Source organism: Sarcophilus harrisii, chromosome 1 (assembly GCF_902635505.1).
Source record: "Sarcophilus harrisii chromosome 1, mSarHar1.11, whole genome shotgun sequence".
Classification (NCBI taxonomy): domain Eukaryota; kingdom Metazoa; phylum Chordata; class Mammalia; order Dasyuromorphia; family Dasyuridae; genus Sarcophilus; species Sarcophilus harrisii.
The window spans coordinates 429,020,640-429,033,398 of record NC_045426.1 but is presented as its reverse complement, the minus strand read 5'-3'; the positions used below and the strand labels follow the sequence as shown (position 1 = coordinate 429,033,398).

Genomic DNA, 12,759 nt, shown 5'->3' with positions numbered 1-12,759 from the left:
AGTCCCTGATGTTTTCATCTCATGGACTTGGATCAAATGATTTTAAAAGATGGTGACCAAATTAAATGACAGTTCCCAAATGGCAACCAATCTGATGTTAATTAAATAAGAAAGTTTTCTTATTTTTAAAAATTGAGGTTTATTATGTTGGGGATCTTGTAGAAGAAAATAGTAAAAGTCTTAGAAAATGAGGGGCTGAGTGGGAGAAGCATAATTATAAGGCAAGTGGGTATATACAGTTTAGATTTAAAATGTAAAAAAGCAAATAAAGAAAAAAGTGACATAAGTTTTTGTTGATTGTCTTTAAAAAAGAAAAAAAGGGGGTACATTTTGAATAGGAGCTGTCTCGAGCATTCAACCTGAGATGAATGTTCAGTCTCTTCTCTAGTTCCCTTGGACCAGCTAGTCAGAATTTCAATGTTCTAATCACTGTTCTCTGCTCAACTTGGCATTGTGATAGAGAGGCATTTATTTAGCTTGCTTGTTTTTTACCCTCTCTTTGAAGCCTATGGACAAATTGCATTTATTTTTCTGGCAGAAATGTGGAGCAAAAAAGAAGAGTCTTAGAGATCATATAGGACTCATCCCTTAAATTTACAGATAAAGAAATTAAGATAAGAAGTAATATGGAGAAGAGGTTTGACTGAGAGTCAAGAGATCTAGGTTCAGTCCCTGCCTCTGACACTTATCAGCTAAACAATTTGTCTTTGCCTCAATATTCTCAACTATAAGATGGCAAAAATGATTTGCTATGTACTTCACAGATTGTGAGGAAAATGTTTGGAAGGAAAGGAGGGAGAAGGGAAGAGAAAAGGAGTGATACAGACAGACAGATAGAGACAGAAACAGAGAGACAGAAAGACAGAGGAGTAAGAGGAGGAGAAGGAGAAGGAAAAGGAAGAGGAGAAGGAGGAGAAGGAAAAGGAAGAGGAGGAGGAGGAGGAAGAGAAAAAAGAGGGGGAGAAGGAGAAAAGGAAGGAGGGAAGGAGGGAAGGAACGAAGGAACGAAGGAAGGAAGGAACGAAGGAAGGAAGGAAGGAAGGAAGGAAGGAAGGAAGGAAGGAAGGAAGGGAGAGAGGGAGAGAGGAAGGAAGGAAGGAAAGAAGGAAGGAAGGAAGAAGGAAGGAAAGAAGGAAAAAAGGAAAGAAGGGAGGGAGGAAGGAAGGAAGTGTAGATTGTCATTATTCAAGATTACACATTTAGCTGGGGGAGATGGCCCAGAACTTGAAGCATTCAAAAACTATCCATGTCCAAACACTATTATGTAGGTGGGGGAAAATCCAATGAGAATGAAATTGATATAGAGATCACATTCATTTTTACAAGATTTTGAGTTCCAAAGTTTTCTCCCTCCCTTCCTTCCCTCACTCCCCCCTAAGACAGCTTGCAATGTAGGCTATACATGTATAATCATGTTAAACATTTCCATATATATTAGTCATGTTGTGAAAGAATAAGAAAAAAGGGGGAAAACCATGAGAAAGGAAAAACAAAAAACAAAATAAAAAAAAATGAAAATAGCATGTTTCAATCTGCATTCATAGTCCATAGCTCTTTATCTGAATGTGGATATCATTCTCCATCTTAAGTATTTTGGAATTGTCTCAGATAGCAATTGCTGAGATGGACTTATATATACTTACATCATAGTTCATCATCACATAGTGTTCTACTGCTTCTTTTCACTTCATTCAGCATCAGTTCATATAAATCTTTCCAGGTTTTTCTTATAGCACAATAGCTTTCCATCGCATTCATATGTGACAGCTTGTTCATCCGTTCCCCAACCAATGGACATCCATTCAGTTTCCAATTCTTTGACACCATAAAAAGAACTGCTATAAATAATTTTATATATGTGAATCCTTTTCCCTTTTTTATGATCTCTTTGGGATACAAACCTAGTAGTGGTAATGCTGGATCAAAAGGTATGCCCCGTTTTATAGCCCTTTGAGCATATGAACACAGTTCCTTTCAACCCCCCATTATCCACAGTTCCACAATTTTTTTTCCATTCAAATTCAGGGATCCTCTAAAATTCCCAGGTTAAGAATCCCTACTATAGACACTGAAAACAAGTAACTATAACATTATGACATGAAAAGAATACTACATTTATTATTCACAACCCTGGAAAAATCCCCAAGTTACAGTTATAACTTATTTATAGAAGTAAGGTACAAATAAAAATATCACTAATGCCCTCACCATCCCTACCAGTCCCCATCCCTGAGCCTGTCTTCTAAACCCAAAAAATGATGTTTGGTTTCTGCGTTCATAGCTGAGACTCCGTTCACCAATCCATTCATGTGAATTTCTCCTGCCTTTCTGCCCTCTTATCTACCCTTAGGAGAGACATGGAAGAAGCTGCAATAAAGTGGTTATCAGACTTCCTGAAGACAAGAAATATGAGCTCCTCAGTGACTTTTCACCATCGTGTTGGTTTGTTTGATATTGATGTCTCTAGCTTTAAGGCTATTTCCAAAAATAGAAAAGAGAAGAAAAAGGAAACCTTATTATAGCCCAGGAGAACAATGCTGAATAACTGAGCTGCTGCCAAATTTAACTTTATATTTTAAAAGGTGCAAATATTTAAAACTCTAGTAGTTGCTAACCATCCTTGGAATGGCCTTTGGCATCGATTTATTACTTAGGGATGAGATTCAAAAACTACAGCTACATAGTGAGGGCCTGGGGCCTCTTCCTATGGTCTAAATATTCTCAGTTGTATTACCATGGGATTTTCCAAATGCTTGTGGAAGCCCCACAAATATTTTAGGTTTCTTTGGGCCTGGTGTTAGCTAGGACCATGATCCTTATGGCCTGATGAATGTCATTTTGTTTTCATGGATCAGCAAGCAGACTTGAACTTAGGGCTTTTTCTGAATTAAGAAAAGTAAATCATCTTGCACAACATGACAGATATGGAAATATGTTTAAAAGAATTGCACATATTTAACCTATATCAGATTGCTTGCTGTCTTTTTGAGGGAGGAGGCAAGGGAGGGAGGGAGAAAAATTTGAAACATAAACTTTTTACAAAAATGAATGTTGAAAGCTATCGTTACATGTCTTTGGAAAAATAAAATACTATTTAAAAAAAAAAAAAAGTAAATCAGTACTTGCCAAATAGACAAGGGCAGAATCAGGGAGAGTCGGAATTACTTTTAGGCTTTGGAAAAGGAAATTGCAAGCATGGAGATTTTTTTTTTGAAGAGTCTAATAACACAGCAGTATTTTACATAATTGCCTTTCCCAGCATTTAAAGAAAACTATAAATAGGGTTTTTAATATGCAAGAAGTACTTATATTCCAGATGTTCCCATGGTGAAGAGTCATTAGCTATGGTTTCCAGACAATTCAGGAATTCTTTAGTACCTGAACGTGACAAACTCCTTTCCTTCTCTTTCCTACAGATGTACCCAACTTATCCCTCACTGTCAGTACTCAAGACCATCAGTTCATCATTCACAGATTGTCTTAAGAGTACCTGTGGCACATCCACCATACTTAAACTCTCTTTCTGGTAAACCTCACCAAAAATCAGGCCCAGGAAGGTGTTCTAACTTGTGCTCAAATAGAGGTGTGTCTTTGTGTTGATTGGTGTAAAATATTTGGCTAAGATTAGGTGACTTAGGGGTGAGGAAGTGGGGAGAAAGTTGCTAAGTTACACGTTCTTCAGATTTGTATTTGTTGGGATCTGAGTTCTGTGTTTTGAGATTTAAGTACAAAATATTTGTACAAGCTCAATAATGGAATGGTAATGAAAAGAGTATTGAAAATGACTCCTCTCGTTGACCTAGAACTCCATGACTGATGGCAAGTAAGGAGTTTTGTCTTATCTGACCCCTTCACTACCCTACACAGTTTGATTTGAATTTGCACCAAAACTTCCATTGAAATCTCTTTCTTTCTCTTTTTTAAAGATGAAATAAAATACACTATTTTATTATAGCTTTTTATTGACAAAACATATGCATGGGTAATTTTTCAACATTGACCCTTGCAAAAACTTCTGTTCCAACTTTTCCCCTTCTCCCCTCTATCCCCTCCCCTAGATGGCAGGTAGTCCCATACATGTTAAATATGTTTAAGTATATGCTAATATATGAATGTTAAATGTTAAAGTATATGTTATACAATATACATATCCATATTTATACAATTATCTTGCTGTACAAGAAAAACCGGATTTAGAAAGAAGGTAAAAATAACCTGAGAAGAAAAGCAAAAATGCAAGCAAACAATAACAGAAAGAGTGTAAATGTTATATTGTGGTCCACACTCATTTCTCAGTGTTCTTTCACTGGGTGTAGCTGGTTCTGCTCATTACTGTTCTATTGGAACTGATTTGGATCCTCTCATTGTTGAAGAGAGCCACGTACATCATATAGTATTGTTGTTGAAGTATATAATCATCTCTTGGTTTTGTTCATAAAATATACTATTTAGCTACCTTATAAGTGTTAGCTGCTTAAATTGGAACCAAACATGGATTTATTTAACCACAGCTGATTTGTCTTCATCCAAATCAAGACTGATAACTCAATCTATGATGTGACCATTCTAACTATAATACCAAAATCACAAGCCCAAGAATTTAGATGCTGAAAAGGGGAGAACGGACATAAACCCCAGAGTTTTATTAGGAGAACCAAGAGTGTTATAGCTTCTGCAACTTTCTGAGTGATGACATCAGGCCCGGCTGTACTCATTAAGTATAGGCCCCTATCAAAAATATAGAACTAGAAGGAACCTCAGAGATCCAATAGTCCAACCCCTTCATTTTATGGAGGAGTGAAATGAAGCCCAGGAACACTAAATGATTTGCCTATGGCCACACAGGTAATAAGCACCAGATGTGTTCTTTGAACCAAGAAGTACACTTCCTACTATACCATGCTTTATTTCTCCTCAAATTCCAACAGGTTGGAGGTGGTAGTGATGGTAGAAATGATGATGGTGATGAAGAGGAGGAGGAGAAGGAGGTGGAGGAGGAGGAGAAGGAGGAAAAGGAGGAGGAGGAGGTAGAGGAGGACAAAGCTTGAGAATCAAGGTTGATTGTCAAGAAATTTAAGAAGCATCACAGACATATTCTTCCCTCTCTTTTTTTTTAACATGATACACCCTTCAGGGCTCTATTTTATATTTCCCTAATATGATATTCTTCAATCCAATTCCTCACTTGTAGTTCTAATGTGAATAATTGAGGTTCTCTAAAGTTTACTTTTCAGTCTGAGATTTGTGAATCATGTATTTGGATGTTAGTAAACTCCACTAACTAGTCTTGTCCTTCTACACTCCCATATTTGGATACTCTGCCCCAACAAGAACCAGTGAAGCATGCATTGATTACATGTGGGCTATAGAAGACATATGAAGGAAGACAGGCCATAAAATAGATCCACCTGTCTAAATCTAGTACCCCATTAATTACAAAGAATTAGAAAGTTACTCAAGAATGGGCCCATAATGCTTTATAGTTAGATTACAAAACTCATTTTTCAATACTTAGAATTAAGCTTTAAATGCCAGCGAACTCCAGTATGTGCTTCTTACCTTTCAAACCTTACAAGGTTGCAGCCATTTTCAATTACCTTTTACCTAAGAGCAGAAAAAAAAATAATTAAATGCAATAGAAGTATAAGCTGAAGGCTATGAGCTCATGGCTTTATATTGACTCAATCAGGGAAATTTCTGTCACTCTCTGCTCCTGTTTCTGCTTGTCTCTCTGTCTCTCTCTTCCCTTCCTCTTCCTCCCCTTCCTCTCCCTCTTCCCACCCGGAGACTTACAAAAATTCTTGCCTCCCTCAGTACCAGGAAAGAGGTTGAGTTGCTCCCATAGAAATCTTTTGTACACACACCCAGTTCTAACTTAGATCAACAAGGCACACAGTATGTATCACAGAACACTCGTGCATGTTTTTGAGAGGGGAACAAGATCCTCTATTACCCCTGTCCAGAAATATACTAACCAACCATTTATTTGGGCCTCTGAACTTGCTCGCAGGAGTAGATTCTCCTTGGCCAGTCCCCTGTTACTGTAGCTTATTCCAATATAATTAAGATATTTATTACTTATTCTAGGGTTTTGATTATTTTTTTTTAGTGTTTTCCCTTTTAACAGAAAACTTTCTCCTCAGTAAGAGGACTTTATTCTAATACAGACTGGGAAGTTGTTCCTCACTAGCCTATTTGCCCCCCTTTTATTAAGGCCTGTAATTATGGGGCTTTTTAGTAAAGTTAGAGGAACATTTCACACTATGCTCCCAGTTTTCATCATTGACATAGAGTCTAGGCAGAATACTTCAGAAACAAGATTACTTTTATCATCTTCACATTTCTAAGAGGTAAAACTGCTCACAGATTTATTAATAAAAAGCTTTTGGATTTAACTTCTGAAAACTTACGCCTTTCATTTTTCACCATGCATAATTAATTGTCAATCTGTCCTTTTGAAATAGAAACACTGTCGCATCTGTTCTCAGTCTGAACCAGTTGATAGAGTCTTCAGCTGTCTCTGGTTTGTGTAACATATTTACTCATGGAATAATCATATTTTAAAATGTTGAGTTTGCCAGTCCAGAAATAGGAGTCCAACCATTATGCCAGGGCAGCTGTTTGTGAACAGAAACTGAAACATCATCATCACAAGTAGTAGGCGCTTAATCAATATTTATTGATTGAAAAAGTAGAATTATGCAGAATGCATAGTATCATCACACTCATCCTAAAGTAAAAAAGACAGATGACCTTTTGGGGGGAATGGGAGCAAGGTTCCGAAGCTATGGTTTCATCTCAGAGGGAACTCCCTCTGTTGAAATTCTTTTCCTCAAAGCAGATTTGTAAGTCTTCTGTATTTCACATTCTTAGTGTCTTACCTAGCATCCCACAACTAGTGTATTTGCAAGGCAGCATGTGATCCCTAGTCTTCCATGTTCCTTGGTGAATCCTACTATACTTCCTTGTTTTTATATGACTTAGAAGAAGAAAATGTTTAAAAATGCATTTTTCACTCTAAAATAAGAATACAAGTTTCATATAGAGTATATGAAAATAGCTGAGCTATCTGAACTATGGGATATGGACAGAGATACAAAGTGAATGGTAGGATTTTGTTAGAGGAGGGGAATCAGTGATTTCATCCATAGAAGGTGAGATTATTAACCAACTACCTTTGCTAATATGGATTACCACTTGCTCTAAAATTTCGAGGTTCATACATCTGAGTTGTCTGGAGATGATGCGGAGGGGGGGGACTTCCAATCTTTGATTCCCAACCCCCCTAGCTAATGTAAATTACCCTTTGACTCACAAATCCTGGTCCCTTTGAATTCCAATAGAAGGTCCAGACCTGTCCCAGCCCCACCTGGATCTGAGCCAACTTTGGGGCTACACCCCAAAGCCCCTCGAGCTAAGTCTCCGACTTAAAAGGACCACACTGGGAACCCTTCTTTGCAGAGATTCCAAACATGTTCGCCATGTGAGGACCCTCTGTCCACTGGATCCTCTGTCTAGTGCCCTCCTTATCTCTACCTTCACCTATCTCCTACTTCTAAACTCAGTAATAAACCTCTTTTATTAATCTAGCTCTCTGGGCCAATAAATGCTTTTATTGGGAATCCCACGCCGCTCATATACCGCCTTTTCCTTGCGCCGAATCCAAGGGGGTTACAGGGGAACTCTGTTTGACTCCCTATACCCCAAACCTGCCACTAAACCTTAACTAAACCCTAATTTCATTTAGGTACCTCAAATGTAGACCTCAACATGTGGTCTAGACCTCAACAGAGACACTAAGAAGTTAAGCATGGGCTCATGGTCATTCAGACAGCATATGCCAGAGAAGAAACCTAGATTTGATTCTTCTTCCTCTCTACAAGGCATTATCTCCAGTCACTAACTCCTCTGATAAGATTTTTGATCAGCCCAATTGCTAAAGCAAAATGGCATCCCTTGTTGAAGTACATAGAGAAATACCAGACATCACAGTGACATTGGAGTGACCAAATCATATAATTTTATTTCTATTAATGATTCTTCTGGGTCCAAATTCTATGTTGCCAAAGTACCTTTAATTGGATATCAGTAATTCCTGACTTATTATGATATGAGGAAAAGTCACTCCATACTATATATATGGATAGTCTAAAAATTATCATCTTTGCTTATTTTTTGTCAGCTTCTTGGTTTCTTGGAATCTCCAGCTCCCTCTAAGATTTAGTTTAAATATCACCTCCTAAAAGAGGCTTTTTCTGATTTTCTCAGTTGTACCCCAGCAATACTTCATGTTATTTTGTATGTGTGTATATTATACATGTGAGTATGTGTTTTACATATACACATGTGTGTTTCAGATATTTGTAGTATATGTTTATATATACATACATATATGTATATGACTTATATGTGTATAACTGGTATGTGTATAATCTACATAGCCATATTCAAGTTGTTTCCTAGAAATTAAATATATTTTCCTTGAGAGAAGGAATTTTTTTTTATTTTACCTTTGTATCATTTATAATCTAGCACAGTCTGAGCCATAGATAATATTTCATAGATTCTTGTTGAATTGAATTGACCTGAATTTCAGCCCAGCACTGCCTTCAGGAGTTATTTGGATATATTTAAATTACGAATCACAAGGTAATCCAGATAATACAACTTTGGGCACAAGCACAGTAGTTTCAGATCCCCTAGAACTTGAAATATACTAGAAACAATATTTTTCTCTAGTCCTCAAGAGGGAAAAAAACGAATAGACCAAGATCCTTTGAGAAATCATTGTGTTCTTCATTTTTAGGATTCATGTTAAGAATTTTATTTTTTAACAGTTTGGTCATGTATACTTATTGTGTATCTAATTTATATTTTAATATATTTAACATCTACTGGTCATCCTGCCATCTGGGGGAGGGGGTGGGGGGGAGAGGTGAAAAATTGGAACAAGAGGTTTGGCAATTGTTAATGCTATAAAGTTACCCATGCATATAACCTGTAAATAAAAGACTATTAAATTTTTTTTTAAAAAAGAATTTTATTTTTATCATATGGAAGCCATTTTTCATAGGTTTATATATTTTTAACTCCCTTATGATCCATATGCTTGATGATTTATTAGATGGTAAGCTTCTTGAGGGCAGGGATGGCTTTTGCTTCTTTTTTATTGTCCCAGTCTTTAATATAGCACCTACCTTATAGTAGCCACTTGGTAAATGGTTATTGATTAGTTAATTGCTCCCCATTAAATGCCTCTAACTTAACAAAAATTATATCTTTATAAGGGGATGTTACTTGTTAGATGCTCTACTGGTAACTTTTAACCATGAAGAATTCTGGCCCTCAACAGATGTGGCCTATGGCAAGCTCACCAATATTTCCAATGTGAATTCTAATTTTCTTATCTTAATTTAGATTAGATTTATAATTTCACTAGTGCAGAGAATTATGGGTGAGGAAATTCTATCTCACAGCAGATCAGTCTTGCTCTATAATGGGGTAAGCCTTTCAATAGGGCCCTGATAAGTTATGTAAACTGCCTTGGGTCACCCAGCTAGGTTGTGTCCAAGGCAAGACTTCAACCCAAGTTTTTCTGCTTCTGATATTTGCTCTCTGTTCACTACACCACATGTGACTCACTTTCCACAATCCAAGGTAAAGGGGAGGTGCTATGTTGGTAGATTATAAAAGAAGTAAAAAACAATGTCTAATAAACACAAGGCATTTACACATCATTTAAGGAGAAAACACATTCACATGTAAAATAACTATAGAACAAAAGCAAATAAATATTGTCACATTGTCATAATCTTGAGTGAATACTAAGTGTGGAAGGAACGTTAAATAAGACCATAATAAAAGTTGTGGGAAAGCTTCTTGGAAATGTGCAGTGGATCCACATTCTAAATATTTCCTCCAACTCCACAATCTTGGAGCCTTGGCTTTATTTGTGGTTTCTTTACATTCTGGTCTTGTGCATTTACATACAGCTTCCTACCCACATATGTAAGGGAGTTAACTAGGCTATCCCTCATCTTCCTGAATGTCAACTCACGTCATGAGGCAAAGCAAAAAAATAGGATTACATCATACATCTAGGCTTCATTCCAGACCTTCTGAGTCCTTAAACTCTCTTGGCAATATATGTTGGAGAAGAAAAATCAACCCAAAACCCAATCAAAAAATAACGTGGTAGAATAATGAATAAATAAATGACACTTTATTTGCCTAGAGAGCTTTTAGTGGAATAGATTAATAAACATGCAAACTCAGTACTATTGAGGGTAGAATAGATTTATTTCTTTATGTCTTAGTGTAATTAAATCAAGTAGCTTGTTGAAAATCCAACTTTGCAAATTTTATACATAATTTACTATCATACATTCAGTATGAACCCATTTCTGAAGAGTCTTATTACATCATTGCAAAGTTAAATCACTTAAGTCCAGTGAGTCACAAGAGCAAACCATTTAATATCTATTTGCCTTACTTTCCTCAACTGTAAAATGGGGATAATAACAGTATCTATCCAAAAGAATTGTTGTAAGAATCAAATGCTTAGCATACACCCTACTGCATAGCAGACTGTATATAAATACCTATTCCCTCTTTTTTCCTTCTCTCCTTCCTTCCCCCTGCTAAGGTGATTTGCATGGACCATAATTAGCATCATAGAATAGAAAAGAATTGAAAGGAAGTTTTTATTCTAAGTTACAGAGCAAGTAGAGCTCAGGAAATGCAGCTCAGGCAAAATCAAAGGTGATCAAAAGGCAGATTTAACAAAAGCCTGAAGGCTTCTGCTGGCTGTGACCCAAATAGAGGCTGCGATTCTACAGAACACCAGCAAATGGAAGCAGAAAGAGGAGGTTCAGAGGGCCAGTGTAATTGTATCTCAGAATAAGTTGAAGGGAGGAGAATAATATAAAGTGTAAGAAAGACTGGAAAGGTGGAGGTGGGGGCTTGGTTATAAAAGGCTTTGAAAGCCAAAGAATTGATATTTGTTCCTGGAGATGATGGGGACCATTGGTATTTATTGAGATAATGAAATGACTGTAAAAATTATATTTTGGACTCACTGGCTTCCTATGTAAGAAAACTCTGGAGGTTGTTTTCTAGAGAGATGTGTTATGCTCTTTTAAACTGGTAGCTTTATCATTATCAAAAAAACATTTGAAAGTGAAGCTGTGTCTCATTTCACTTTTCTAAGTCCTCATTTGTTAAATACCACTAGATGACCTTAATATCTAGAGAATTAGACCTGAAACTAGGAAGACAAATTCAAATCTTACCTTAGGCATTAAACTTGTGACTGTGGGCCATTCGCTAAATCTCTAACTCTCAGTTTCCTCATCTGTAAAATAGAAATAATAATCACACAAACCTCATAAGGGGTAGTAAGGATCACATGAAGGGCTTTGCAAACTTTAAAGCACCAGCCAAATGTGCTTTTTAAAAAAGCAATGATACAAATACATTTATTTTTATTTGTTTTATTTTATTAAGCAGTGTCATTATTCTGCATTGTGTGTATGTGTATGTGTATAGTTGCTTTATTATTTTAAAAAACTGTTAATTAGATGCGAGGCAGAGAAGAAGCAGGATAGCCACTTGTTCCAGCTGCTTTCCAGACAGATCTTGCTAAACCTTTTCCTGTTTCTCTGAGGTTTTCCAGGTCTCCTGCAGCCCCAAGTCGAGCCTCAGTCTTCTGGTGCTGATTTGTGCTACTTCTGCACAGAATACCTCCGCTGACTTCTTCAGCTTGGGAAGATTGAGAGGCTCCCCTAACTTTCCCCGGGGCTGTGCCTCGAATGGGTTCCTAGCTGGCTGAGCTGGGCCTCCAGTATAACAGCTGCCCGCTGGGTAATGCATGGATAGGGTCAGTTGTTTGCTGCCCTGCCCGGCTTTGGTCTTCCTCACTCCCAGCTGCTGCACATCTGTCCCTGAGGCCGGAATGCTCCTTGGGGCAGAGCTGGTCACTGATATCTGCATAGTGGACATTGGGCAGTACATTCGCCCATTCATTCTGTCAATGGTGCAAGCTGAGGGAGACCATCTATAGGAGCGCTGGATGTGCTTCTGTGACCTGTGACATTCTTGGGACCAAAGTGGAGGCTTGTGTGTTTGCTGTCTTATTGTATATTTTTCAGGAATGATTTGTATGGGACTTTCACTGAGAAAACACTCTTCTTAAAAGGTCAAGAGGCAGCTTCAGATCCCTTGAAATTTAGAAAATAGGAAACTGGAAAGGAATTGAAAAATTATCTAATCCGATCTCCTGGTTTTATGGTCAGAAAATTGACACCCATAGAATTAAGTTATTTGCCTGAGGAACCTGATCCTCCTCAGAATCTAAATGTGTCCCTTTCACCAGCTCTTTCATTTCCAGAGTAGGATGAGCAGGTATATCAGAAGATATCCTATTTCTACTCTATCATTGATTAAGTTCCTACTATGTGTGGGTCTCTAAATATATAAGACAAATAGGCCCTTGGGCCTCAGGACAGCTTAGACAGATGGCTTCAGGTCCCTATCAGTTCTAAATCTCTGATCTATGAAATAAGTCCTTCCTTCAAAGAAAAAAGGATTCATTGATAATGCTATATAGTACTATATATAAAAAGTAATTATAGGGGGAGGCAACTCTAACAATTGGGGGAATGGAAATCAGGCAAGATAATAGCCAGCAGGTGGTGGGCTTCCCTGCTGTGACTTTTAAGCACTGACTCAGATTCACCCCATGGGCTCATTACTAAAAAT

The 12,759-nt window shown here is 37.3% G+C and overlaps 1 pseudogene; it reads left to right on the top strand.

Moving 5' to 3' along the window:
• LOC111719001 overlaps nucleotides 1–12,193 on the top strand; it is a 37,245-nt pseudogene extending 25,052 nt beyond the window's left edge.
• The last annotated feature ends 566 nt before the right edge of the window (nucleotides 12,194–12,759 follow it).